Source organism: Thermobia domestica, chromosome 3, assembly GCF_964235325.1.
Source record: "Thermobia domestica chromosome 3, izTheDome1.hap1.1, whole genome shotgun sequence".
NCBI classification, from domain to species: domain Eukaryota; kingdom Metazoa; phylum Arthropoda; class Insecta; order Zygentoma; family Lepismatidae; genus Thermobia; species Thermobia domestica.
Window position 1 is genome coordinate 248,286,948 of NC_137456.1, and position 27,941 is coordinate 248,314,888.

A 27,941-nucleotide genomic window follows, 5' to 3' on the forward strand; every position below is an offset into this window, starting at 1 on the left:
TAAGTCTATAAAGCACCTAATGCGCCTGGTAGGTACAGGGTGTTGCTGCTAGGCTGGGCGTAGTTCTGCCAGTCGCTAGCAGATGGCTCTGGAGCAGACTTAGGCTCGCAAATGGGTCGTTATGCAAAGTGGTTTGATTTGGTTTATATTTGCAATATATGCAAGGTCCGAGGTACTAACAATTAAAATATACAATAAATCACCAAACAATAAATTAGTACAACATGTGGAAAATTAATAATTAACCAACATTACATCCTACGGAACTTGAAGGTTTAATGTCTATTCACAAATGCTTTCCATTGACTTTTGTCCTTAACCAACTGAATCCAGTTTCTGATCATTGCAGACAATTCTTAGTATTGTTTTCCATCTATGCCTAGATCTTCGTATGGTCTTTTTTGATTGGGTTTCCATTTAAAGACGTTTCTACTTTCAAAGTGTCCTTATTTTCTTCCATTCTGGCTACACGACCAGTCCATCTAAGCCTCTTAGACTTAACAATCATAAGAATGTTTGGTAAGTGATACAAATTATGCAGTTTCTCGTTATGAAGTTCTCACCAGTCTCCATTTCCATCCTTCTCTGGGAATGGCGAAATCTTCATAACGAAGAACTGCATCATTTATATTATTTACCTAGCACTGTATACCTGACATTTACCTAATATGCATCTTAGGATTTTATTTTCCAAATACTTTCAGTTTGCGTTCTTTCCTCGAAGTAAGCGACTATGTTTCGCAACCATACAGCACAACAGGTATAATTATTGTTTTATACATTTTAACTTTAAATTTTTCGACACAAGACAAAACAGTTTGAGCTGAATAATAAAATGAATTCTCTGCTTTCAATCAACATTTAATTTCTTCGTGGATATGGTTTTCGTTTGTTAATGTTAATGGTAGATATTTGAAAATAATAATTTTAAAAATGTGTTTTATTATTGTTTTTTATTCGATAAAGCACTATCTAAACTAGTGAACATAAATAGACGGATAAATGGTAGAGGATTAAGTAGAAAAAAACTTGGTATAAAAACATATGGTACACAATACAATTAATTAACATGTGTTTGTATTTGTTATTATATTATATGCTTATAATATAATGCAAAACTACATGATTGTTTCAGAACTATGTGCCGTATCTGAACCTTACTACAATATGTTTTCTTTCATCATATGAAAAGTAGGTGAAAAATACAAATAATATATAAAAAATATTACATTTTTTTGACCAGTTTTGTTCCCTTGAGTCGGCGCCGCTGAATGCTTTTATTAACTTTTGATTTATATTTATAAAAAGAATTCTGCTTTTATGTAGCTAGCAGGCAGAGAAATCGTAGAAAAGATAAATGAAGCAATGAAATTCTCAATCGATATGCATTAATATATTTTATAATTTTAATTTAGTATCACAGTAGCTCACTTTTTTAAAAATATAATTCATATTATAATAGCAATAGCTTATATTAACCTAATTGAGTGCATAGTTCTTAGCTACATACATGCATAATGCTGTGTGTATATATAGAATCCCCAGTAGCAAAAAACGTTGGACCAAAGCAGAGTAATCACCGGGCGGCTGGGTAATAGCTGAATCGAAAAGCCAAATATCTGCTTACATACACTCTTTACGTTAACGACTGGAAAACTTTCGCAACTTTAATAATTATAAAATAAGGTACGTGTAGGCTCAATTTGGAAATTATATTTGGGGCTAACATGAATGTTTCGCTCGTTGGTGATTTGTTGGTAAATCAATGCGAATTAAACATTTTCCGGGGTGAAATCTTCCATTGGTTCAACTATCTTTACTACTGGGGAGTTTCATGCTCAAATGCGATATCCTTCTGAAAAGAAAAATAAAATAAAGCAATTCTTTTTATATTGGAGATTCGCAGTTAGTATTCGAGGCGACTGAAATTTAACTGAACAGTGATTGACATAATGTATTTCATGAACATAACATGAAAACATCTGATACAGTGGTAGACGAGCCTTATCGTATAGTCTGGCATCATTCTGTCACATTATAATGCAAAAGAACGGGATCAAGTACTTATTTAAAACTTCCCTTGTGGAGTAGTAGAGCCGTTTTGCTTGGCTTCTTGCACTCCATTCCAACACCAAACTAAATATTGTAATTTATAATGAGATGAAAGTCCAGGATGACGTAGAAACTTGGTACATTCTGTAGAAATTAAGAGAATGATATCAAGGCAAATGTTCGAATGTTTAAAACTTTACTAGTAATACTTTACTTTAGCAATTTTAAAAACTTTACTAGTAATGAATACCTTCTTAAAAAAAAAAAGAAAAAAATAGTCGCATTCTTAAAAGATTCAAACAAATTTTATATGTGGTTCTCATGTTGTTCTGCAGAAGTAAAACATGTCAAACAAACGAAGTAAACTATGATCAACTATTTCGACTTTAAATACCCTTTTCAAGCATTGAAGAAATATTTATTTATTTATTTACCTTCAACAGAGAAAACATTCTCCATTTACAGAAGGCTTTTAAATCTATTATATACATTTAAGGAATAATTACTAGATTAGTAAGTGATAAAAATTAAAAAAGAAAAAATGATAGTATTAAAAAGAAAAAAATGAAAATTAAAAAATACAAAAGAAAAAAAACACACACAAATCGCAAGAAACATTCTTCTCAGATACACAAAGTTAGATAATAGATATCGCTATAAACAACAGCTATGGTTTATGTTTCTGAATATTTCCAGATACACATATTGAAGTACATACCCTACAGGTATATAGGTTTTATATGAATACATACATATATAAGCACACGCAAATATACTTGCAAGCAAGAAGACATCAATACATAGGTAAAGTCCATAATTACACCTATATTTATTTTATTCTGTAAAATTTATTTTTGATTAAAATTTATAAACGCTTGCTGGTTAAGATTCTTCTATACTTTGTGCTATATTATTATACAGCTTACACATTCTGACCAACGGTGAATTATTGTATGTATTTGTTTTGGATGTTTTATACCACAACATATTCCTTGTTCTTAACGTTCTGTCACTGATATTAAATTTAATATATTGTAAAAATTCACTATTATCAAATATGCCATTTACTATTTTGTGTAGACATATTTCTTGTGCAATTATACTTCTAGCAGAAAGTTTAATATAATTAAATTCACTTAACAAGTTAGAGTAAGATATTCTATTTACAAGAGCAGACTGTCCTGTTTTCTTATAATATAAGTACCTTAGGAATCTTTTTTGTATTGCTTCTATCTGGTTTTCTTGAGTTTTACATTTAGCTGCCCAGATCACTGACGCATATTCCAATTTTGGCAGTACTAGAATTTTGAAAAAAGTTCCAATGACATTTACGTTCGTAAACATTTTATTGCTTCTGATTGCAATCCCCAATTGCTTGAAGGCACCTTGTGTGATTAATCAAATGTGTTTATTAAATGACATTTCGCTGCTAAATGTAACTCCCAAGTCCCTATACATAAATATACGCTAAATATAAGTAATAGGAAAAAACAATAGTATTATACATATCTACAGTTAGTAACAATATGATTCCTCATATGACAGATTACATGTGTAATCAGTATATGAGATTAGGCACGTCAGTATTTCTTAATATTCAGTATATTGCATTGTGTGGCAACGTGATAAATGAAGAACCATAGAATAGATCTACCAATCTATTTAATACTTTCGTCGATTCTTTCCAGATAGCAGCTAAAGTCGACAGACGTTGATGTTGGCACCACTTAGTAGCATATAATCGATGTAACTGCTTGATGGATTCGTAAAGCAATGCTAATAGTTCCAAGTTAATCTCCGATGTTGCCAGATAATGAAATTCTTGATTCCCCATGGCGGCTGAAGGAAGTCCCAGAGTGTATACTATTGTATAGCATTTTTGCTTTATTTTGAGCTGAAGAATATCACTCTGTTGTCCATGAGCGTCATTTTTAGAACACCCTATATATATTATCAAGAAGTCTACATATTTTATTCTTATTAATTGGAAATATTGTGTATATTAATTTTCAGTTGTAGAAAAGAATCAAAGTTTATTTGTTTTGGTTTTGATATTTGTAATTTCACAAAGCACAGTCTGTGAATGTTTTCAATACTATAAATTGTGTGAAAGATTTTGTGTAAATGTAAGCATTTTGTAATTCCATGTTTTGTTAACACAAACACATTTTATCGGAAAGTGTGATGAAAGTTATGTAACTTCTGAAGTGTTGACTTCAGAGAAATTTCATACGCACGTGTAGTGATTTCATCCCGAATTTTGGGAGCCACGTGCTGCAGTGCAAGCATTTTTATTGTATAAATACTTCAATATATTTTATCAGTTAGTTGAAGTTGAAGTCAGTGGCGGCCGGTGGATTGTGGTTTCGGGTGTTGCAGTACGAACGATAAGAGACAGAAGATATAAAATTGACTCATTGACTAATCAACATAACTTTAGATGCAAATACTATGTGACATGTTAAATTAAATAAAATTCTGTTTTTAAAAAAATAAAAATGCAGAACATTTTTATCCGATTAATCACCTTAATTAATTAGTAAGTTCATTCTCCTCTCTTTGATTAGAGCAAGTCTGTCTAATACATGCTGGTTGAACTCTGGTATTCTTATTGTCAGGTCTTTTTTCGATTGAAAGCATAACCAATGGTGATAACCTTTCTTGGGACATTCAATTTCTTGAAAGTGTCAATTCTTTCTCATGTGGAAAAAAACTTTTCGTTTTTTGCTGACGCCATAGGTACAGTTAATGTTAATTTCAGAAGCTTTGTAGATTCACTAAATATTTTTTCTAGATTATTGCGAACGATTCATTCTAGCAAACTCAGTCCCTGACAGTGGTCCGAATTCCTCTTCAGCGTTGACTGAGGAGAGTTCGTAGCAGAGATTTGTGTTATAAAAAAAATGTACACTTTATTCACAGTTTATCCAGGAAAATTTAAAGTAAATTGAGGAAATGTATCTGGTGCAAACAACACTACTGCCATAAGATATCCTGTAAATTTAAACTGGACTTTTTTTTCGAACACTCTCCTGAATTGCCCTTTGCTTGTTTTGTCTAAGCCTTAATTGCAAATTTTTCCTCAGTTGAAAGCTAGTCAATGTTTTTTGTAAGTTATTTACAGAAGTCATGGTATACAATTCATTCAGAATTTGTAGCTTATTTACGGAATTAAAGCACACACAATAAAATTAAATCTAATAATTAAAAACCAAAACAGCTGATACAAAATAGGCACTGGTATATGAATTCCGAATGTCACATATTCATACATCAACACACACATAGGGGCATAAATAAGGGCCCCGCGGACCCCGCATTGCGGGGATCCTCAAGCCATCTTGGGGCTCCAAATCGTGAAGTGGGACGTAGAGAAGGGCCCCACTGCACACTGTCTGCGGGGAAGCCCCGAAGCCTTTAGTTACGCCACTGCACACACACATGTGCGTAAAAGAAAAAAAATACATTACAAATCATCCGTCTTGGTTGTTACGCAATGCATGATGAATACAATATACTTCCACATGAGGCGAAACAATGGTTACCAATGTGATATGTTCTGAAAAGGAAACCTCGAAACCCGCCAGATGAAGGATCAGCATGTAACAGAAGCCAAAAATCAAAGAACATTAAAACAAACAGCACTACCAGTTCTACACCCAGAAATGTTAACTGGGAGAGGTCCAAAGTATTTGAGGGAGGTCCAATACGTCTACATAATATGGAACCAGTCTTATACTGGACCCGAAAAGACGATAAGTAATTCTTACTTACTGTCATCTATATACTTAGAAAAAAAGATAGAACGATTATTTCTATAAGAAAAGAAGAGTACATGATGAGGTGTAAAATAAAATATTTAGCCTACATCAATCGTTTCTCTGTTAAACAAGTATAGTTCGTTAAGAAAGTCTACAAATGTTAGTCAAGTTTCGAAATTTTTGGAAGGTCCAGACCCGGTGGACCCCCTCGTGGCTACGCCCCTGAGCATTGCTAACTAGTCCCAAATTTAATGTGGCGTTCCCCATCACACAGTTTTATGTGGAAATTATCAAGAGTATAAAATATATTTCTTTTATAAAATAAATACTAAAATGCTATCCACAGAGGGGGGGGGGGGGGAGGAGCGATTCTACATACTGACTTATTAATATTTGATTCACAAATTACTGTAGAAGAAGTCTGCATTATCAATATAAGCTAAGAATTAACTTGTAAATGCGGGTCTACTTTCATTTGTTTTCTCCTCTACTAGATATTTTCTTTCTTATTTTGTAATTCTGCAGGGGTGCCCACAAGGGGGGCTATGACGCAAACTGCGTCATTGAAATATTTGGGGGGGGTTAAAAATCTATATAAATATGTTTGAGGGGGTGTAAAAATTAATCGAAAAGATTTTTTTGAAGGAAGAACACCTACGGATAGACCATTGAGGGGGGGGGGTGCGTCATGGACATGAGGGGGGTGGGCACCACTGAATTCTGCAATCACTTTTTTTAATTGTCATTATATTGATTTGCTTCAGTATGGTCCCGTAATTTAAAAATGTTAATGCATAAAAACAAATTCCATTTGTTAATTGCTAGTGAAAGAAAATTCAGAAATCTTATTTAGCGTGAAAAACCTTCTCGTTCACTGGAAACCGTGCTGTATTGAAGAAGCACTGCAACGACCAGTCCTTTTAACTTCTGAGATAGGGGAAAGGAGACTTAACATTTGCTCCAATTCCCGCGCTGAAGGAATCTGGTCGTTGTATGCTCGCTGCAACACAATATAAATTAGAGACTCTGTGACGCATTATTTTTCGCTTTTTAAAACGGATTAACGGAACGGACAGTTACAGAAGTAAAAAATATGTTATATAAAGTGTATAGCTATATGCAAGCATTAAAAAGTATTTTTTCTGTTCTTTACTACTATTGATAATAATATTATTTTCTTGAAATACTTTGGTCGTTGCGCAACGCAGCAACACTAACATTAGCCGCCACTGGTTGAAGTTAAGAGTCGGAGACAGTATCGTGAGCGTCTTTAAAGAATCGTACATAGCGAATCTTAGTCACAGTCGGTAATCAAGATTTAAAGTTAACACTTACAAAGTTACTTGAATAGACTGATAGTATACATCAGAGATAGATGCATTTAGCAAGTGGAGTTCTGAATTTTAGTCAACATCATCATCATCATGAGGTATAGTTTAGTTATTGTCTGAGAATTGTCATACACTTTAAAGTTACACGGCCAACATTCGCTACACAAACATACACAAATATACACACAACAAACATACACAGAAGAATTGTAAAAATACATGTTAACTACTACTTTGGATAGAGTTAATCATGTACATACAAGGTTCTATTTTGCCGTAATCAAAAGAGTGTCGGAGTTTCCCAAAGTACCTCATATCACATCATAGGTGCATTCATTTAACTAGCAATGTAGGCAATGTAGAATGTACCTTGAGTTAATGCAAACAAACTGGGAGTACTGTGAGTGCTCAATAATAATTTCAGCTACATTCCAAGCTTAATTTTGAAAGAGTAGCACCCCAGGTTGACAATATATATGGAGAAGATTGATGATTAGTACCCGGATCTAGAAATTTCGGTCCCTCACAAGAAAATTTGAAAGGGTCCCCTCTATATTAAATACTTTTTTTAATAGTACATTTTAATGAAATATTCCTAGTGTTCTATTTGATATGGAATAGAGATTCAAATACTTACTAACTGAATCAATTGTTACTCATTAGTAGTGAATTATGCCTACAGAAATTGATTAGTTCTCCCCCTTTCATTTCTTTCATTCAAACAATATTTGTCAGCGATACTACATTCGTGTTTTCCTTCCACAGCTACATTTAAACTTTCCATTAAAATTACGCGTGTTGCCCTAAATTACGCATATTACGTTTTAGAAGAAGTCCTTCCTCATTGACTTCATCTCCGCAAACTAACGTATAAGATATCTGTTTTCAATGGTCGAAGAATTCTCATAGTTGATTGCAAACATTCCCAAGTCGCCTTGAATAGCTCTTGATCCTCTTTAAGACTGAGAATGATATTTCAGCAAAAGCCACAATGACGAGCAAGGTCAGGAATGAGCCAAGAGTAGTGAAAACTTCAGGATAACTTGGTGAATAGTATTAAACTCGACGTACAATAATACTGATCTTTGAAATATGGTTTTTGAGTTCCCTCGCGAAGGGAAATTAATTCCATTGGTAGCAACGGGCCAATGTCTTGATGGTATATTTTTTGTAGTTTTCAGCCTTAACTAAAATTTCTTCGTCTGAAACGATGTAAAACGGTTCTCTATTTCATTGTACGCGATATCTAGAAGTCTGTTGTAAACATTAACCCTGAACCAAGCCTCTGTGTCCGAAAACCGATTATCTTCTACCAGTTCATCGAAGTGTTTTTTTCATTTTGGGTTTGGGTTGCCTTTTTTCTACGAACACAGGGTTGACTTTTCCACTTCGCAGCAATAGCTGTGCCTTCTTGTTTTATTGATGGTATTCTTCTCATTTTCTTCAGTTCCTCTCGGCTCTCTTAAAGAGTGCGTAAAGGCTTCTCAAGGTCAATTTGTTTAGTTTGAAGAAGTTGCGATGTGATGTTCAGTTGTGAAAATATTTTTGACAGCACCACAGTCAGAAACACAAAATCGAAGGAATCCATAAATTTCGCCAACCGCTCTGCTTCTGATACCTCGTTAGCCTTCTTACTTGTCAGTGAGAGTATTAGGAGAGTTTTCATTACATCATACCTCAACCTGATAGCTACAATGGGCTGATACTGTGAGCTCCATCTGATTGGATTGAGCTTTTTCAAAGTGACATCTGATACTCCTGTCAATGCTGACAGAATATCCCAACCTATTTACACTTTGGCCAAAAAATATATACAAATCCCGGAGCGTTGTGAAGTAACTGGTAACTTCTTTTACACCTTTGACAGCATCATTAATGACATCCTTTTTCAGTGTTTTAAAATTTTTTATTTACAGGCAAGGTGCAAGGGATCTTTAAAAGCCCTTGGGCTTCTTAGGGTCCGGGCCCACACTCACCGCGGGGTCTTTCTGTTCATAGATCCGCAACTGTATGATAATGATCCATAGAAAAAACAATTAAGGACAAAGCAAATTGTGTTTCTGTTATTAAGTGTTCAAAGGATGAAATGAATTGAAACAAGATGCAATATTGTAGACTCAATACATTTAAAAATTGTACAGAACTGTCAAACAACAAGCAATGAGATCAATAGACTATGGTCCAAAGCACTGCAAAATTTCTGCTGAGCCTTGAGTGGGTTCCAATGAAGTTTGCGCTAGAATTATAAGTATAAAGGAACACATGATATAAGGATAAACACAAAATTAAAGAAGAAATAAAGAATGCGATTACTAAAGAAACAGATAGGTGAAAGTTACGCAGGAAAAACAAAGATAATACGCAGGGCCGGCTCTACCATATGTGCATTTGCACGGGGCGTCAAGTTTCGAGGGGCTGCAAAACCTGCCGTAACTATATTATTTAAAATAAACATTTCTTGTGGAAACAAACTTCATGATGATGGTAGTTAAATTTACTAATCTGACCTTCTATTTGAATACTACATTCATAAATCATGTTTAGGTCGCATTAGTTTAAGGTCACATAGACAGTGCTAATGATCAAACAAATCCCAGCATGAATTACTTGATTGTTGTTAAATACAAGAACTTAACTGTCAAACAGTAGCGAACACTTGTTCCATTTAGTTAGTTACCACAGTTTTGATATGAAAACTAGCCGTGTCTTTGCCACAAACAAGTTTACTTATTGAAGGCAGAAACGAGCTTTTTAAAACTTTTTAACAGATGTAAAAGGAAAATCAAGAAAATAAAGATAAAAAGAGCTAGTTGCACTGGAATTGTAAACTGATATATTGAGATTGAAGCTCGATATTGAATTCTATAAAAAGAAGATTACCATTTTTCCTCTGCAGATGTGCTTGCTTTATAGTCCAGGAAATCTAGAGCAACTTTACCCTCAACCTGGGCAAAATTGCAACACAAGCTTTTTAAACAGGTTTCGATTCAGGAATTATTAATGAATAACATATTCAAAATCCGACAAAATCGGACCACGGGAACACCCCCAAAAACGGTTTCAAAATGGCGGACCATAGTTTTTCGAAAAAATCGTAGACCTTTACTTTGGGGGCTCTAGTAGCCCTCTTAATTGACACAGAGACATGAGTGATATCTCGTTAGAACGCTCATAGACCACAAATTGCAACGAAGTGACTTTTGTACCCATCATGCCCAACCCGTAGAAGAAGAAGAAGAAGAAAGTCGATTTTTGTTTTTTAATTAATATTTCTTGGACCCTGGCAACACTGTACGTCCTCATACTCCGGCAGAAAAATTCCTACGCGTAGACCAGACATTTGTAACAATAATATTAAAAAATGAAGGACGTAGGTTCAACAGTAAGGGAGATAAAAATTCGGAACCGCGGACAAAGGAGGGTCACTCTGTATATTTTTTACTGTGGTCTAACTTCTGTTTCTTAGATCTAGTATCCTCCCTAATTGTCACAGAGACATGAAGCATACCGCGTTGGAAAGCTTATGGAACTCCCTTGCCAACGACGTATAGTTTGTGCCCCCTGTGCCCAACCTGTAGAAAAAGAAGAAGAAGAAACCTTGAACAAATTGGGAAAATCTGTACTTTTACCTTTCTTGGGCTCTGGCAACCCTGATAATAGTTGGGTATAGGGGGCACAAACGATACATCGTTGGAAATGGGGTTCCATAAGCTTTTCTACGTATCATAGTCTTGTATGAACCTAGGCACTGAAGAACCATGGCTGATTCTTTTACACTTTTGTGTATCATCTGCAGAAGCCTAGATCCTGACGATAACCTCATCACACTTCAAGAAAAGGGAGCTGAAGGAGTGAACAATGCCAGTAAGGCTCGCGGTAGTAACATTCTCGCCGCTACAAGTATGGTGGTTCATGTCTCTTGTCGCAAACGTTACATTGATAAAAAAAAAAAAAAAAAAAGTATTGAGATTGCCCTAGAAAGAAAAAATGTCATCGCCGATTCAAAAACGAGTTACTTGTTCGTCGGATGGGTCCTTCAACAGCAACAGCGACTGCCTGTTTTGCGGAACGCCTGTCTTATTTGATGACCGTCATGTGTTGAAATCAGAAAATGTGCGAGTGAAAACACAATCATTGCCACACAGCATTTTAAAGTGTTGCAATGAAAGAAACGATACCGGGTCACAAACTGTCCGAGGTCGAATTGAGTACTTCTCATCTGATCTTCATGCAGGAGATTGTGTCTATCACAGATCATGTAGTATCAACTTTCGAACAGGTAAAGCAATTCCTCAAAAATACTGCCCCGACAATCAGTCAGCGTCAAAAAATTCCTGGCTGGCCGACCTACAAATGATGAGAGAATCCGAGCATTTCAGCGCATCTGTAGTTATTTGGAAGAGCACGATGGTAAGCAACTAACTGTGGGAGAACTTGTTACAAAAATGGGCACATTTCTTGAAGAGACTGATCACATTGCATATGACAGACGGCACTTGAAGCGTCAACTAATGGAGTACTTCGGTGAAAAAATTATAATTTCTAGTGACAGTGGAAAAAACGACTTCATTACACTTTGAGAAACTGCCAATCACATTCTACGGGCATATCGTGATTTACCATGAGAGTATGATGAAGAAAAGGAAAAAAAACAGAATAATAGAAACCATAGCTCGACTGATCAAAAGCGACATAAAATCCAAACTACAAACTGGAAGTGATACATATCCTTCACCCAGCGTCTTGACCATTCAGGAATTCCTTCAGTACATTCCACCTAGCCTTAAACTATTCTATGCCATACTTTTTGCCGGTAAGGACAATGAAACCAAAATAGCATCGATTGGCCAGTGTTTGATGCAAGCAGCCAGACCAAGAGATATGTTAGCTCCTCTGCAGTTAGGTGTTGCTGTGCAGCTGCACCACCACTATCGATCGAAACACCTGATTGGCACGCTGCATCACCTGGGATTTTGCTCTTCATACGTGGAAGTGCAGCGGTTTGAACGCTGTGCTGCAAGTACATTTGGTAATCGTGTGATCGAAATGTCAGCAGACCAGACTCTCCTCTTTGCAGCGGATAATGTAGACCATGATCTCCAAACGCTGAGTGGTTTAGGCACATTCAATGGTATGGGAATGTTGGCGGCCATTACTCCATCCACTACTACCAGTCTAACCATTCTTCGGAAGCCCGTCTCTGATGTTGATGTGAAGCCCCTTGCCAGTGTTCCCATTCACGCATACACTGAAGCCAGGGCTATTCTTGAAAAGGTCAACTGTGAACTGGTAACAGCACCATCACCGAACAAAAGCTCCCTGGATATTTTGTGGAAACTTTCCTGGCACTTTCCATCACGCACACCAAACTGGTCAGGAATGATGCAGGCCATTCACGCAGATCCATCTCTTCATCATTCAGGGAAATCCACTGTTCTCTGCTTACCGATTATTGACCTCCATCCATCTGATATGTCATGCATCTATTCCACTTCAGTGTACCTGAATAATCTTGCGAGAAAATATAAAGTCACACCAATCATCACCTTAGACCAACCACTGTCTTGGAAAGCTTCACGTATCCTGCATGACAGAGCACATAACACCAGTATTAAGGACATGGTTGTCCTGTTGGGCTCATTTCATACTCTGATGAACCTTCTAGGAGCAATTGGTTCCCTGATGGATGGTTCAGGCTTACGTGAAATCTTGCATGAGTTTTATGGAGAAATTCGGTTGTACATATGTTAAGTGGCAAGTCCGTAGCAAGAGCCTTCCGTGCGCACATGATGGGTGACCTTGCATTAAGTGCATTGCTTGTGGAAAATGATTTTCTGCAGACCGATAACGGAACGCACAGAACTATTAACGATGCTTACTCTCTCTACCAGAGTCTGATGACGGGTGAGATTACTGTAACTGGAGCTAATTCTTCACCTCTTCTTCAAGAAGCACGAAAAAAAAAATAGAAGCACGAAAGTCAGAACTTATTAACACATCAAAAACAAGCCAGTTGTGGCTTGCATACCAGCGCATGTTGACTACAGCAAGGAAACTTGTGACAGCAGACCGAACAGGAAGCTGGGAGGATCACCTTGATGCTATAGCAGAGTGCATTCCCATATTCGCTGCAGCAGGACACTTCAATTATTTGAAGTCGACGTGCTTGTACCTGCAAACAATGTTAACGCTGCCATCGGTTAATCCAACAGTTCACGAAAGCTTTCAAAATGGGTTCGTTGTTATTAGATGAAGCAACTGTTATTGGGCTGGGTTGTCTTCTGATCTAGTCATAGAGCAGGTTCTGATGAGATCGCTAAAATCCACTGGAGGTCTAACCCATGGGAGTGGAATGTCGGAGATGCAACTATCTTTGTGGGTGCTCTCAATGCCAGCATGCTCCGAGTACAATCTGGCGATGCAAACTCTTACTCACACAGCATATGTCACTAGCGAACAACATAAAGAAGCCGAAACGTCAAGAATATCACGTGATATCAGTGACACACGTCGCATTCTTGCAGGACTGCAGCCCATTTCACCATTTGACGGAGACAAATCGTTGAGAAACATTGCCACTGGCGTCACAGCGGATTCCTCGGTCAACGTCCATAATTTATTTTCAGTTGGAGAAGAGCTTGCGAAGAAACTATTTGGCAAAGACCTGTTCACTGTGAAGTGGAAACGTGCAGATAAAGTCAAAACTCTAGCATCCCCGAGTAGTGTTAAAATCAGCAGCGATATCTCCGTCGATTCGAATCTTTTGTTTCAAAGACTGTTAGTTGTCGCTAATGCTGGCAGCACATCTTTAGAGGAGACCTTAGCGCATGAATTATGTGCCTACCCATCAGCTTTATTTGAGTCACCCAGCATGATGAGTAAGGCAGACAAAGCCCCACTGGCCCATGCGATACTAGAGTTCAGCAAGCAGCAGACCGCACAGTTTGAGGAAACGGAGCCAGACAATATTCTGTATGTCTTAGACGGAAGATCTCTGTTACATAGACTTCCATGGTGTAAAGGCAGTTCGTACGACAACATCGCTGCATCATTTGTTGAGTATACAGTTCGTAAATATGGCACATCAACCATCGTGTTTGATGGGTATGGAATTTGTTCACCATTGTTCATTGTAACTGTGCTATCGGGTGTGCAAGGACGTATTATACTTGCAGAAAGCATACCCTTCCATGTACTATTTCTTGTGGTGTGTGCCAAGAAACTGAATTTTTTAACTCTTTAAATGAATATGGTGAGGACAGTGTTAGCGTAGGCGATGACGATGTAGATGTGTAATTTGCCTCCCAAAATATTTCGTCTTCCCATTCTTTTGCTTTAGAATATTTTTGCTTTATATGTAGGTGTTATGTTTCTATAAAACGAATTGTCTTGTACACTGTATTATGGTATGACCTTCTATTTGCTATTGCTTGTGGTGTATGCCAAGAAACTGAATGTTTTAACTGTTTAAATGAATATAATCAGGACAGTGTTAGCGCAGGCAATGACGATGTAGATGTGTAATTTGCCTCCTAAAGTCTTTCTTTATTCCCATTCTTTTGCTTAAGAATATTTTTGTTTTATGTATAGTACTTATATTAAAGCGACCTTTGATTTACAGAAAGAAACAAGATTTTTTCATGCATAGAATGATTATCAGGATTGCCAGAGCCCAAGAAAGATAAAAGTACAGATTTTCCCAATTTGTTCAAGGTTTCTTCTTCTTTTTCTACAGGTTGGGCGCAAGGGGGCACAAACGATACGTCGTTGCCAAGGGAGTTCCATAAGCTTTCCAACGCGGTATGCTTCATGTCTCTGTGACAATTAGGGAGGATACTAGATCTAAGGAACAGAAGTTAGACCACAGTAAAAAATATACAGAGTGACCCTCCTTTGTCCGCGGTTCCGAATTTTTATCTCCCTTACTGTTGAACCTACATCCTTCATTTTTTAATATTATTGTTACAAATGTCTGGTCTACGCGTAGGAATTTTTCTGCCGGAGTATGAGGACGTACAGTGTTGCCAGGGTCTAAGAAATATTAATTAAAAAACAAAAATCGACTTTCTTCTTCTTCTTCTTCTACGGGTTGGGCATGATGGGTACAAAAGTCACTTCGTTGCAATTTGTGGTCTATGAGCGTTCTAACGAGATATCATTCATGTCTCTATGTCAATTAAGAGGGCTACTAGAGCCACCAACGTAAAGGTCTACGATTTTTTCGAAAAACTAGGGTCCGCCATTTTGAAACCATTTTTGGGGGTGTTCCCGTGGCCTGATTTTGTCGAATTTTGGATATTTTCATCAGGTGAGGTACCTAAACAAAATACAGGTGTAAAACTAAAGGTTGCAATTTTGCCCAGGTCAAACCGTATTTTGACTCGACTATTATCTTTCACTAACATAATAGATTATTATTTAAAGAAAAAAAATAGTCAACAAGATTGTTTAGGCCTTTCTGAGTGCGAATGCACTTTCCATCCCCTTCGTTGCTCATGATGGAGTAGCATACTTAAAATTGTGGCTATTTAAGAATTGTTCTTTCTGGAGAAAGGGGTAGGGCGGAAAATTATGCCATTGCACGGAACGACAAATTACCTAGGGTCGGTCCTGCTGATAAGTAACATAAAAACAAAATCCGATTAGAGCAATGGTAATTGTACAACTAATAAGAGAGTACAAAATCTAAGTAATTAAGATACAACAGGCAAAATTAAAAGTTATGTTTGAGTAGATTGATGACAGAGATTATACATATGAAAACTGAGAAGTTTCTATGTCAACATTCTTCATAAGATTCATTTGATTGATTGATTGATCTTGAGTTTAACGTCCCGTTCAGCAGTGAGGCTATATGAGAAGTGGACCTCTGATTAACGTGGAATCCGAACCACATGAGCTCCCGCCGGGAATCAGACCCGGGTCTCCCACGCCACAGGCGCGTACGCTAACCGCTTAGCCACGGAGGAGCTCAAGATTCATTTGAAAACTCATATTTTACCTGTATGTGAATTCTTGCTCACATAAATAAAACCCTGAACAAAGCACTAGAGTTCAATAAATATACAGCAAAATGCCACTGTTAAAGCACCAGCATAACGAAAGTTGACAATTGCGAAGTTGCTTTTAAGACTCTTCACTTTTTCCTATTTATTGAGTGTTATCACATTTTGTTTTGACGAATTTCGAACTTTCGGTATAACAAAATCTCGTATTTTCCTATATTTAACTTTATTTTTTTTTCCAAAATATAACAGACATTCATTCGTTTTTAATATAAATGTTTTTCGTATTGCATTATTGTATTACTCAGATGATATGGTAGTCATTTTTCACACACGTACGCGATCGGTGGAGCAGAATAGCGATTTGAAGGTAACCGTATTTATAAGGTGCCGAAAACGTTAAAAAATTAATTTTAAAGATACACAGTACACAGTACTATAGGACCGACGGGTCAAGACATCACTGAGGAACGAGTACGTGAATTATCCAAATATCCATCTTTCAGAACCTCCGGTACTCGCACAGTCATTTTTATAGAGGCTGTTGGGGAGTACTTGACTACTCTCCAACTACCTCTCTAAAAATTGGCACTGGAGCATTCTTAAACATGGATATTTAGATAGTTCACATACCAGTTTCTCAGTGACGTCTTGACACGACTATGATAAGTCCCATAGTAGTGGAACTATGAACTTTTAAAGTTAACTTGTTTCACGTTTTCGGCATCCTATAACTCCAAAACTATCCACTTTTGAGCACAGGTCCATATGGACTTTTCTTCTTATTTTGATGAGAGGAATCTGTTCCCAAAATATTGTGACACATTTTTGTAACACCCTGTATATCTATATCTATCTATCTATCTATCTATCTATCTATCTATCTATCTATCTTTAGCTGCTAGGGGTCTAAAAAGGACGAAACAATAGATATATTCTAAATTTTCTAACTTTGATTTATTTGCTCTTCTCTATACTATATTGACTAAATCTTGATCTGAAGAAATGCGTGAAACAATAAAACTATGAATATGCTATTGCCATCAACACGTTTTGTTCTAATTTAGTTTTCGGAATGTCATGATATATTTCCTAAAATATCACTATTTTTGCAGAAATGACTTTTGATGTCACCGTTTTGCAAAGAAATACGTATAAAAACCTTTATCGACCCTATTATCTATTCACAAATAAATATTTTGTTGTTTTTTAAGAAACAAAATGTATTTTGTTCATTACATACCACCAAGGCATCTTTCTGTGAGGCGAAAAAGTCGAAGGACAAAAAAGTTTATATTTTCCAATAAATTTTGTTGAGAGTGGTAAAGGACTGTGAGAAACATCGTTATAGAAAGTTTCGTTAATTAATTTTAATAAATAACATATTTATACATATCTATAATTTTGAGGGGTTTAAACGGGACGAAATGTTTCCAATAATTTGGATTTTTTTTAAATAAAATCAATATTTTACATCTTATTGCAATGAATCTGACATAATTCAATCTAAGTAGCATAAGAAACGTTTTCCCGAGATGTGTCAGTAATTAGATAGAAATAACGTTGATTGATATGACGATATTTTTTATGGTCAAGGGGTTTTTTCGGGACGATTTTTGGTTATTTCCAGGTATCCAACTCTCAACAGAATGTGTAAGAAAATGTCGGCAACTGTGAGCGTATTCTTTAAAACGTCTCTTCTCAAGCATTTTTCATTTCATAAACTATTCTGTTTAAACAGTTCACAGAAATTAGGATGGAAAATTGACAAAAACAGTGTCTACCAACATTTCAGATAGAACATCATCTCCATACACAATTGCTTCGGAGAAAGTCGCATCACCGTTCGCTCAAAACAAACGCTATTGAGAAGGGGGAAGTATGTAGAGGAGGAGGCCTCCCCACGTGCGCCACGCAGGGCAGCTCAATAGTTGATTGACACCTGAAGTTCCTTTATAGCTGTTTTCTTCCGCTGGTTATAAAGCAGTAAAGCGAACAAGAAAGACTGGTTACAGATTTCAATAACAATTGTATAGGCTGTGCTCTACACAAACATATTTAAAGCTGAGAAAATATGTAGAAGCCCTAGACTAAAAGACGCACACCATTTGAAATATTATAATATATAACTACAATACATGTATATAGAATAAGAAATACATGTTACTCAATGATAATTAAATAATCCAATGTAACACCACTCTACAATATATCCCATATTTTCAGGAACACCATCAATAAGACCGTTATATTAGTTTTATTTATGGTTTAGTGTCTCACTGGTAATTACACTGAAAGGAGAGGTTCCGACTTCATCTGATCGCATGCAGTTTTTTATATGGTTTCTTGCCTTTCACTCCTTACATTGTGTCGTTTATCATTATTATTATTATTATTATTATTATTATTATTATTATTATTATTATTATTATTATTATTATTATTATTATTATTATTATTATTATTATTATTACATTATTTGTGAGTTGAGTTGATTTTGAGTTTTACGTCCGTTTCAGCAACTAAGCTGTATGAGAAGTGGACGTACTGATTAACGTAGAATCCGAAACACATGAGCTCCTACTGGGAATCGAACCCAGGTATCCCACGCCAAAGACGCTAATCGCTTAGGTATGTAGATACTCATAATAATAATAATAATAATAATAATAATAATAATAATAATAATAATAATAATAATAATAATAATAATATAGTTTAAATTAAAAGACAAATTCTGACCAAAGCATATATTAACTAATAAACAATAGTATTACAGTTTCGGCAAATTAGTTTTCCGAAACTGTAACGCTATTATTTATTAGTCAATATATGCTTTGGCCAGAATGTCTCTTTTAATTTATACAAGAAGTTCCAAAGCTAGAATGAGTGGTATTCAAATAATATAGTTAATAACATGAAGAAATTTTGAAAACAATAATTTTGGGAGAAAATAGTTTTTGTGGTGGTAAATTGAAGAAATGAAATTAACACTAAAAGCATTTGCGAGATTAAATGTTTCTATAAACTAAACTACTTCCCTGATATTCGAGAAAACCGCACTCAATGTTTTTAATTTCTTCATTTTACCTTCTCAAAAATAGTTTCTTCTTTGCAATGCATTTTATAAAAACTTTGCTTTGTTATAATTTCAGCATCATCTTTACCAAAGGATTTACCAATGAATAAATGAGTTTATATATGACCTCTTTCTAGTACCGAAGTTATACGTTGCTTGAAAACAGTAATGGTTTTAGATTTTCCCTCAGGGGTGAGGATTTTAATACACTAGGTGTGAAAAGTAATATTGTGGAAATGGTAGGAAATCCACATTTAATATGCCCAGGAGGAATTCAATAGCTCCAAGGGGCTCCCTGTCACTCTCTGAAATAATCACTGCTTGAAAATGAAATCTCTGAGTTTAGTGCCACAAAATTATGCTCCAAGGCTGAAGGATATGGTAGCGAATGAAACAAACAAATGATGGTAAAATCTTGGCGATATAAAAAGCGGGTGGTAATGGAAGATCTTCGAGAAAACCCGTGCACATAGTTTTCATTCTCAATGAAGCCGGCTTGGCGAGAACCAGGACCGAAGCTGGGGCCACATATCCTAAGAAGTAGGTTGGTGCTCTATCACTGAGCCACCGAGGTTTTCGTATAAGTGAATCCATACCTTAAGATCGAATCAGATCTACGCTAATGAGTTCAAATTTTAAAGCTGATCAAGAATCGAACTTGGAGCCTCTTACATCATGCTCGCTAACCACTAGAACAGAGCGGGGACTGTAGGGGGTGAAATACAGGGACCTGATCCCTATTAATTGTAACTTCCTGAAGTTAGCTCCCCTCTCATCACAAATATGTATTCCAAATATTATACTTTATTCCTTTTAAGTCATTTTTAGTACTCAAACAGCATGTTCCCTAAAAATCTCGAAATCTAATTTTGTAAAACAAACACAGGGGTGGATCCAGGATAGCGATCGCAACCCCAAGAATAGGATTTAAAAAAAAATAAAACCCATGACAAAGTTGTAGCTCTTGATTTTTTTTTTTAAACTTTGTATTATAATTGTAGAATAAAACCTAAAATAAGTAAGTCTTCAATTGCAGGAGTTAAATGAATCAATACATCTCAATAAATTACTTGCATTGGAGTTCTTGCTCAGAAAATGCCCACTTTCGAAAATGTAGGTGGCCGCTTCTCCTCTTTCTTTTCAAGATGCAATATTTTGAGCTATCCGTTCCTTCTCAAAACTGATTTCTGCTTCTTGTTAACAATTAGTAAACAGTAAGCTATAAACCCATTTGTCCGCAATTTTTTTTTCAATATTCCTGTTTTAGAAAGTCCAGATTGACAGTACAGAAAGTCAATAAACGTAATGGTTCTGGCATTTTACATGCAAGTGCAATTGAAAATACAAAGAAGGAAGCAATATAACTAGCGTATGAATAGAAATTAAAGTTAATGATTCAAGAAGAATTCGTATTCTTATTATTATTCTTATTCTACTGCTACTACTGTTATTTATTATTATTATTATTATTATTATTATTATTATTATTATTATTATTATTATTATTATTATTATTATTATTAGTAGTAGTAGTAGTAGTAGTAGTAGTAGTAGTAGTAGTAGTAGTAGTAGTAGTAGTAGTAGTAGTAGTAGTAGTAATCCATCAGTATCAACATTTAAACAAGTCAACATGTACGGCAGTGCATGGCAGCCAAGTTCCGCGAAGAAAATGAAAACTGGCCTGCACCTGCCGTAAGCATATTATACACGAACAAGAGTTTTGGGTAAAATCACCGATTTCGAGGCTCTGTAAAACCGATTCTAGTGACGCGAAGAAACATGAAATTTAGAATTTAAGGAGATATCCGAGAGATGTGCTCATATACCAAATCTCACATTCCTACCTTCAACCATATTCGAGTACTGGACCCCTAAAATATGCAGTTTTCAGGCTCATTGACTCACTGACTCACTCATCAAATTGATTAGGTACTTCCCAATGAGACAGAGACGTGAAACTTAGCACAAAGGTACTTTATAATGACCTGAGTATAGAAAAAGTCCAAAATCTGATGAATGTGCTATGGGAAATTTTTCATGGGCAAAAAACTGTCCTTAGTTAAGCAAGAAATCGTTTCACTCACTCACTCATCAAATTGATAAGGTACTCCCCAATGATCCAATATGCTACAATTAAGATATACGATATTGACATGGTGAACTACAAAAAGAAGTGAAATATGAACAAAAATACCAGAGGTACAAAAAGTGCAGCCAAGTTCGTCAGCCTCAAAAAGTGTTGAGATGAGAATGGATGAACCAAGTTCCTTGGCCCTGCATCTGAAACGAACACTGGAACTTGGCGCGGGATAGTGGTGGTGGGCGTGGTGGGTTTGGAACCACCACCAACCTTAGGAATATCAACTTCGCTAAGGCGCTAAGGCACATATACAGTATACTGCAGTAAGATTGGTGGTTCGAAACCCAGACAGGGAAAACTTATATTCCTTCACGAAGTGTCAAGGTAAATGATGTTAACGAGCCTTAGGGATGGTGTTTGTGAGCGTGGTGGATTTGGGGGTCACCATTAGCCTTATGGCTGAAATGTCCCGCCGTGAAACTAGAAACAGACATCTTAATGTATTCGAATATGTTAGACATCTCGCAGATGCAGTGGTAAGGAGCTTGGCTCATCCATCCTCATCTCAACGCTTTTTGAGACTGACGAACTTGGCTGCACTTTTTGTACCTCTGGTGTTTTTGTTCATATTAATTCTACAGAAGAGTCCATTCCCTTTTCTAAAATTGTTTGACTTTTCGTTTTTTCTTTCTTCTTTCTTTTTTGCAATATATTATTACCTTGTTTTGAGCTCGAACGACTGCCCCCCCCCCCGCCCAATATTCAACTTGGATCCGCCTCTAGTTACACAATTAAGGAATTATCCACAGAAAGATTCATTTAAAATTTTTTGTTGTTTATTACAAGCGCTTGCATGCGTGGAATAAAACGAAATTTCTATTTTACGTAGATACCAATGTAAAACTAATTAATGTTAACTGGAAAGCAAAGTTGTTAATGTTTAATTTAGTCGGCAATGTTCTAGTGAGATCAGCAAAGTTAAATAGTACCGGTTGACCATGCGTACTCATTACATGGTATCGGCATTTCGGTATCCACCCAGCGTCGTGAGGACAATTGGGGAACTACTTGAAAGAAAGTATTGAACTCGGTGACTTCAACTTTCGGCTATTCAAGATTCGTCTAATAACCTCAGGCAATGAAATTTGCAGATGTTAACTCAAGAAAAAGTGTAAGCGAATCTTGAATTCAAGATTGCCTAATGTGAAATTATGTTGGTAGTACTGACAAGAAATGACAAATTTTAAGAAATTTGTAGTTTCTAAATTAAAAAAAAAAAAAAAAAAACGTACACATCAAAACAGTATAAGCGCAATTACGCTATATGAATCGATATTATATGTTTGACACCAAGATATGAAAATATTACGTGAAGTTACAAGATGCATTACAGAAAATATAAAGTGAAGTCACAAATTCGACGAGAGTTTGCATAATTCATAAAATAAAATTAAACAAAGCACCAAAGATCAGTATAAGCACAATTACGGTATAGATAGTATACACTTGGCATCGAGCATCACCATTAAAAGTGTAAATTTTTAATTAAGTGCAAACTGTTTTAGTGCAGTATGCACACTGGCGGATCCACGGGAGGGCGGAGGGGGCGACTGCCCCCTCCAAAGAGTTTTTTGAACTTTCAGCATTTATTATTGGGAAATACTAATATGGTCTTTTCCCGACCGATCCAATCTGTGACAAGCCTAGCAGAGTCTAATCAAAATGTGTGGTACTTAATTGTACTTAATACAGATATATTTGAATTGTGAATACTTCTCTCCCTAGTTCTTTTGGACTGTCATCATAAGCTCCAAAGGAGCGTGAATACGATTCATTGGACGTTGGACGAACAACTGTAGGAAGGGGGTAAGACGACTCACTCTTTGAACTAAAAATGTGTTATTGTGTCCTAGAAAAAGGATATGAAATGGATTTCGGAATTCCGGATTATAACCTCAATTACCTTTGCGACCTTGAATAAAGAGAAATATAGAATCTACAGCGCTTCTTACCGAATAGCTCTCTGAATCTGCAAGGAAAATTTTCTGTTGGTTGATTGATTAATATGTACACTCATGTCCAAAATTATTGTCGCATATCTATAAATATGTTGTTGTAGGAATATGATTTGATAACGAATTCGCCCGGTATTTCTTATAATGTTAGTATGTGTATAATCGGCGAAGACATGTATGTGGCAAATTTCATGTCAAAAGAGCAGTAAATAAGAACAATAAAACGAAAATAAAACTTTCTTGTTCATTTAGCAACATTTTGTTTTACTCATTCTAATTTTCCTATTTATAATTCTTTTCCTGTGAAATTTACCACAAATATACGTTTCCCGATTATACCCATAGTATCAGTATTAAAAGTATCCTGCAAAGCTATTATCAAATTATATTCTTACAAGAAGACAGTTATAGATATGCGACAATCATTTTAGACATGAGTGTACTTACGTCGTTTGTCAAAATCGATGCTTTACAGAACGAGAACTAGAGTTTAAATTTGGATCTGAACCACCGTAGTGCGTTCCATGCTCGCTCACCGGGAATCAAACCACAGGACCTCATGCATCAAAGATCAAAAGTACGTTCGCTAGCTACTAGACCAATAAAGAGACCCGTGACTTTTGGGGTTCAACATGGAAACATTAGGAAGGACCAGTCATTCATTGTGACTTCTAATGGCATTTCATCTTTTATTGAGAAATAACACAAGCCGTTATTGTAATTCATATATAAAAGACGAAATCCTGAGTGAAAAACTTCGCACAGGCCAAACCGCTTAAGCTAGAAACTTTAAAATCGGAAACTAGGTAAGATTTTTTACGTAGAGTATCACTAAGGAAGAATTTTTGGAAATTCGAAGAAAGGAAGGGAGAATTGGGTGGAAATTATTTTAATAAGATGGCCATCTCTTCGAATCAGTTAAGACGAGAGACTTGATATTTGGCATTTGAATTTCTCATTTAAAATAATTTGACACGCTTTTCAACGTTTTTTGATATTTTAGTAAAACGGAGAAAAGAGATGGAAAGAAAAAGGGGCGGGAATTGCAAACATTATAATAAGATATCAATATCTAAGAATCGTTAAAGGTTAGAAACATGGAAATAGTATATGGACTTTTCAGTTAAAATAATTCAATACTTGTTCCAGCGTATTTGATATTTTACTTAGAAGGAAGAAAAGGGGTGGATTATATTATTATTATTATTATTATTATTATTATTATTATTATTATTATTATTATTATTATTATTATTATTATTATTATTATAACATGCCCATATCTCGGGATCCCTTGCGATTAGAAACATGAAAGTTAGTAGTTTGATTTTTCTATCTGAGCGGTTTTCTTTCACTTAACGTAGAAAAGAAGGAAAAGAATGGGGGTGGTTCATTAAAGTACCTTACGGGATGTTTGAATTTCGTGACAGAGTTTTAGCTCAATCCAATTCTATATGAAAGGCAGAAGGAGGAACGCGAAATATTGTGCCCCAGTAGCACGTAAGAGCATTTGCTATATTGTGCAAGGCCGTATGCCGAGCAAATTGGGGATCTGGAACGAAGTCCAACCTAGACTAAGGCTAGCATAATATAATTTTATTGTTGTAAGCATAGCTATTAATATAATTATACTATGTTTCGTGGACCGCACACAAATATAGAGATTTTGTATTATTCTTTATACACATATACTTTTGTTATCTATTTTTGCGTAGCTCGAGCCTCCAGTGTTTCTTCCAGACTCGACTCAAATATAGAGATTTTGTATTATTCTTTATACACATATACTTTTGTTATCTATTTTTGCGTAGCTCGAGCCTCCAGTGTTTCTTCCAGACTCGACTCAAATATAGAGATTTTGTATTATTCTTTATACACATATACTTTTGTTATCTATTTTTGCGCAGCTCGAGCCTCCAGTGTTTTTTGGGGGCACTGCACCCCGGACCTCTGACAGTGCCCCCCGGACGAGACCAAAATTATACGTGTATAATATAATAATAAATAAAATAGTACCAGCAGTGCCCCCCGGAATACTACGTTTGCCCGCCCGGAACACTTTTTCTGAAAGAACGGCAGGTTCTAACTGTTGTCCCGCAATTGTTATTCAAAATATAAATGATTAGAGCAAATTGTACACTCTTTCGTTAAAATTAATATTATCGTCAATACAGTATTTTCTTTTGTGCAAATACCGGTACTGTCAACGACAGTGCATTTGATATGTTGCGGTGATTGTGTGTGAAGTGAGTCATGACACCGCCACGCCTCCGAAACGGAAGTACGTATTTAATTTAAATGTACAGAAAGAATGTACTTCCATTAAAAAAAAAAAAAAAAAAAAGTTACAAATTCGGGTCCTAAAGTGGAATCAGGTTTACACCCTCTCCGCTTTAGTCCCGGATTCATATGCGTCCCATTCTTGCAAATTAAAATTCTGATCACCTTGAAGCTACACTCGTCTTCCAGGAAGCGGACCGCCCCTCCCAAACGATCCTTCTAGATTCGCTAGTGAGTATGCAGGGGTCTGAACCGAAAAGAAAAAAAGAATAGTAACAATAAAACTTATGGGACAGCTTCTTCCCATCAAATATACGCATATCCTAAAAGTGACCAGATATTCACTTAAGCTTCACCCAATATGGCTGCCATATCTCACGTGATCGCCGCAGTCTATAGAATATCCATGTTTCCTTGATTTCTTACCTTTCGTTCAATTATACGATTATGAAACTTATAACAAAATATTTTGTAAACAAATTTCTTCTCGTTTGATATAAAGTACAATCTCTGTAGGTTAGGTAGATATAAAGTTACAAATGAAGGAGAGGGTTGTGTCGTTTAATCTTGTATGTTTTTTTTTTCAAGCGTATTTTTCTGATTTTTCATAAAGAAAGCAGATTTCATCAATCAGTCAAAATGTTTAAATACATGAAAATACAGGAGGAAACATGGATGATGTGATGATATTTTTACATGAATTTTCAGGAAGTAACATGGCTTTGTCTCTGTTGCAAAAAGGCAAGAAAACCTTTGAAACTACTCAAGAGATAGACAGTTAATTGTAATAGGTTGTGAGTATATTCAATAATTCTACCATAAAACCTGAAGAACTAGTAAAAGTGGGATAACGTTTCCAATTATACTTTTATGCATCCCATGGGGTGACGCACTGGCTTTCTGTCGATATTTCACATACAGAAGACTTATTTCACACCAGTCACTTACCTCTCAGTTTTACTCTTAAGAGCAAGTGTGAGCAGACGGCACGTATAGAAAGTGTACCATAAGGAGCTAACTTTGCTGGAGCAACATATTCAAGTAATTAATATGGGGGAGCAACATATTCAAGTATTGGGGATCGGAAGAGAAAATGGAGAACTCTAACTAGTTCGTTGTTTGGACATAGCAGCACCATTTTTTTTTTTATTATTTTTTTAAAGCTCGTGTATTGCAAATGTAAAACTCTCACGTACTTGGGCCTATTGTTTATGTTCGAGATTGTTTCACTCAGACATGCAGTGGCGTAACTAAGGGCTTGGGGGCCACCTAGCAGACAACGTGGAATGGGGCCTCTTCTCTACGTCCTACATCACGATTTGGGGCCCCGTGATGGCTTTGCCTTCCCCCCCCGCAATGCGGGGTCTGCGGGGCCTTTATTTACACCCAACCGTATCGTTTATGTCCCAACAGTGTACCGTGCCAGGGATGGACTTTTTTTTGTCTTTTATGTACCATAAATTATTTCTATCGCTTATAAAAAACTGAATTTTGCTTAAATAACGTTTTCTCTATAGATTATTTTGCTAAACTAGGAATGCAATGGATGTACCCGATTGCAATGAAATGAGCTGAGCGAGCTTAAACTACGTAATCATTCCTGGCCATTATGCAATAATAAATGTCATTTTTAATTGTTGACAAAAAAATCGCGTGAAAACTTTTTCCCCATGTTAAGTCTATGCAAGCGTTTTTCGGTCATTATTCCTCGATGGTACATCGGATTTTTGATTTCGACCTATGTTGTCACTCAGCACGACATACTCTATCAGCGTGCTAAGTTTGGTTGAGATCGGCCAAACGGTCTAGGAGGAGTTCGCGGACAACCAAACGGCTAACCCGAGTATAAGAGCTTCGCTTCGCTCAGCTCAATAAGATTACAGAAACTTCCGTATAATTACCTATTGTTCTCAAATGCATCATATTTTGTATATGTCAAGTGTAATTCTAGCATGTTCACATATTTTTTTCTCTATTTTTTTACTTATATAATATTATTTGTATAAACAAACAAAGAAATCAGAAAAATACGCTTGACAGAAACACAGGTATAACATTAAGCGATACAAGCCTACTCCTTCATTTCTAGATTTATATCTACGTGACCTACAGAGATGAATATACGAAACGAAACTAAATTTTATACACAAAAATATTTTGTTACAAGTACCAAGACCGCATAATTGAACCTAAGCTAAGAAATCAAGGACACCATTATTTTTCTATACACAGTGTCGGCCAAATTGAATATGGCAGCCACATTGAATGTAGCTCAAGAGGAATGTTCGAGGACTTTCAGGATATTACTATACTTGATAAAAGGAAACTATCCTGCAAG

The 27,941-nt window shown here is 36.0% G+C and overlaps 1 protein-coding gene across 2 annotated transcripts in view; it reads right to left on the minus strand.

The window, feature by feature from the left end:
* fat-spondin (extracellular matrix protein f-spondin) overlaps positions 1-27,941 on the minus strand; it is a 204,627-nt gene that overhangs the window by 13,544 nt on the left and 163,142 nt on the right. The gene's annotated exons all lie outside the window — the stretch shown is intronic.